Genomic DNA, 3,734 nt, shown 5'->3' on the forward strand with positions numbered 1-3,734 from the left:
GGTCACTCTTTAGAAAACTGCTTTCATCATTCCGACTGCATCGTGTTAAGTTCTGAAATTATCTTCCATATTTCAGTCGCGTTGCGACCGGGACACTCGGCTTACTCGATCGCACAAAAAAGGAAGCAGCAATCGAGTAAATATCTTCCGGCTTAACCGGAAAACTAGCTGGTGTCACGAGCAGCGCACTTACGTTCGCCATCTCGGAGGTAAGTTATGTAATTACCCGGTACGCTTGCTCTCTCTCTCTCTCTCTCTCCCTCTCTCTCCGCCTCTCTCAGCTGCTCGCCTCTCACCCAGTTTTCGCACGGAGCATTAACAGCTCCGAGATCGAAATTTGTGCTGGTCTCAACCGCAATTCGCGCGATCGTACGTTCCTGGGCGCGGTTATCGCCGATGCGCGTCAACCACGTTTTAGCAAGCGTCGCTCAAGTAGCGATCGAGAGCGAATGACACGAACTTGTCGAACGAGCTCGGCCGGTGCGGTATCGTGATAATTATACACCGAGCTCTTAACTTTGAAACGTGTTAATTCGAGTTGAGATTAATTTCAGGTACGGCGAATGGCACAAACGTATTTATACAACGCACACATTAATCAAACTGAAACATACCTGTATTAGGATTTAAGTAATAATATATCTGTAAGACGCTTGAAACGCTTTGAATTGAACGTAAAATTGAACGTTAACGATACACGAGACTAGAATGTAATATAAAATGAGCGATAATTAGCTCTCCGCGTTTTCACTAAAATTAATATTTAATACTTAAGAAAATGAATATTTAGTATTTTTAGTTCGCAGGAAATATTAAATTATGCCACTAGAAAAAAATTAAATATTAACGATGATACATGTATCGTCGTTAATATTCTCTCTCTCTCTCTCTCTCTTTAAAATGCATCATTCCCTATAATTGTTACAATGAATCACGTGATTAATTAACTCTCGAGTTTAATGATTCATAAGTATATCGAGACGATTGTATAAGTACGTATTCCTCATAATTTATTCGTTTGAAGTACTTAGAAATGAAAATGATAACGATAAATTGGAATTATAAATTATTGTTTTATTGTGATACTTATAAATGATAATTATTCCTTTAACAATGCGTGAAATATATTCCGTGTTGCGCTTTAAATTTATTGCCGGTTTGAGTGTAATCTGCTCATTATTTTTGAATTGAATCGTCAAATCAAATTCAAGTTGTATATCGACTGTTTTTCAATAATATCACCTTTCACAATATTTACCTATAAATGTGTTGTATGTGTGATACGCTGTATTTCGATTAATTAGCTCGATCATTCGTGTCTTAATTATTAATTAATTCATTAGCGAAACATCGCTGTTACAGAACGAATCGAGTTCAAGCTGAACAACGTCGCCAATGCGTTTAATTAGTGAGTACTGTTATAATTAATCTCATGTTTAATATTTATCAATCGCATAGTATAATTTTGGCGCGTTTATATGTCGGTGATTTATTAAAAAGAGAAATTTCGATGGATTTATTCAATCAATATAATCCATTGTACAAGCACAAAGCGACAACCGCATTCTCGACATTGTGTCCCAGATATTACATTTTACAGGTATTTATCTCTAATTTTAAACTTGTACGTTCGACCATTTACGTATGATGTTTATGATGTTAATATTATGCCCAAAGTAATAATTATCTGAAAACGCGAATGGTTATCTTAAAATGCGTGCTACTCGTTATTTTATATTTGAAAAGTTTGTTAGAAATATCATTTTCCTTGAGAATATTCATTTTCAGACCTCCCATAAGTACTCCAGCGTTACGTGTCGTTCTACCTTTTCCACCGTCTCCGGCAAACTTTGTCTTTTCCATTTACGAAATCACACGGACATCTCATTTTCTCGTTCTGAGAAAATTTTAAGTTCATAAAAATGCCACTAACTTCGAAACAATATTTATTACGTTTCATCGTATCAGTTTACATCATAATTTACATCCGATAAGCTCAAATTTATAGTTTAGACGCATCCCTTTAGAGCCAATCATACATAATTTCAAAGTTAAGTTCGCATACGTACCTACGTAAAAGTTTCTCGCAGTTGAGTAAATTTATTGAGAGTCGTTTTCGGAGAGGAGAAACTCTCGGTTCTCAGTTACCTCTTACACATTTATCATACGCTACATCGTAATGATTCACTGGATGGAATAAGAGATTTGGAAGACCGTGGTAGATGAAACAAACGGAACGTATAATCTCCGTTATAAAAATATTCAGGAGTACATATACATAAATTCTGACCTCAACGTGCATCATATTTGTCATTCAAGCTATTCAGTGTTTCTCAAACTTGGCACGAATAACGTTTACACTTTCCTGTCTAAGTATTATGGATCGTAGATACAGAAGTTCGATTTGCAAATATAACGATGTGAAGTGATTGCGCGCGGTGACGATTTATAAAAATTTATAAAAAGGATTAACGTTACTTTCAGATAGCTACATAAATGTAATTAAAATGTATCGCGTTAAAATTCTACGTCAAAACTTTATAAGATAGTATGCGTTTAAATGCGTTTTGCGCAAACGACTGAGGCGAAATTAATCTCGATGTGTACCATGGATTTGTTCTCGCGTAACCTAATTTGAGAGGCACTGAATTAGACGACCGCGAGTAGCTGCCGCGCATAGTTTCGGCTTGCCGAACGCACCCTCGCCCCGATAAGGGGCGACGCAGATTTGCGGAAGCCGGGAGCGGGAGGGGGGGAGGGGAACGGGGGATGAAACGCGGGGGATCGCCGCGCGATTCTGGTCGGACGGTGACAGCCAGGGCGTAGGAGTGTTGGGACGTGAATGGAATTGCGAGCGGCTCGGCCGCATATTCCCGCCGTTTACATTTATATTCCGCACGGGCTGCGCAGCGACCGCGCGGTCGATCCCCGCGCCGTAAGCCGACCGCGGAGTGTATTTGCGAAGGTTCTACCCGTCCCTTTCCTTCCTCTCTTCACCGCACCCCCGATGGGGGTCCCCTTCGCCCCCCCCGTTCACCGTCGCTGAATGCTCCTGTGTCTTGTCGCGATTCGACCGCCAACAAAACCGTCCGTCTGATGCGGCTCGAATCGCTTTAACCCCCTCAGATTCATTTTTCATACCTCCCGTTTCGCTGTCTCTATTGACTGACACGGTCCGGATTTCGCCAGATCAAACGGTAGCGAGGGCGAAGAGCGAAGAGGGGGGCGGGGGCGGGTAGGAGGTATGGAGGAGGAGAGGATATCGGTTGCCCTTTGAAACAAAATTTGCTTTCGGACAAAGTTAGAATTTTTAGTGCGAGTAGTCAGTCTATACCCGTGCATTAAAGCTGGCCTTTCGAACCTTTGATTCCCCTTTGCCCGCGATAGGGTTTGTTATCAATCGCTTTTCGCGTGATGAAAGGGAACTGTCAAGAAAGTTGTATATGTGTGAGAGCGCGTGTGTACTTTTTCGGGATATAACGAATTTGCCAGACTGGTCAATTTATATTAGAATCTGTACGCTGGCGCTCTTTTCGCCGCAGTAAATTTCAATGGCGGATTCTTTGATAGATTCGATGAATTTGTTGTTTCGATTTAACGGGAAAATTTCATGGATGGTCGTTATATCCGTTGTAGCCTTTTAATTTTCGATATTAACATTTTTACTGCTGCATCCAATTGGTTGTATCCTGTAAGGATTCGTGCAATTTCGTCATTGCGTCCTGTCAATTTTA

Source organism: Trachymyrmex septentrionalis, unplaced genomic scaffold, assembly GCF_001594115.1.
Source record: "Trachymyrmex septentrionalis isolate Tsep2-gDNA-1 unplaced genomic scaffold, Tsep1.0 scaffold116, whole genome shotgun sequence".
NCBI lineage: Eukaryota > Metazoa > Arthropoda > Insecta > Hymenoptera > Formicidae > Trachymyrmex > Trachymyrmex septentrionalis.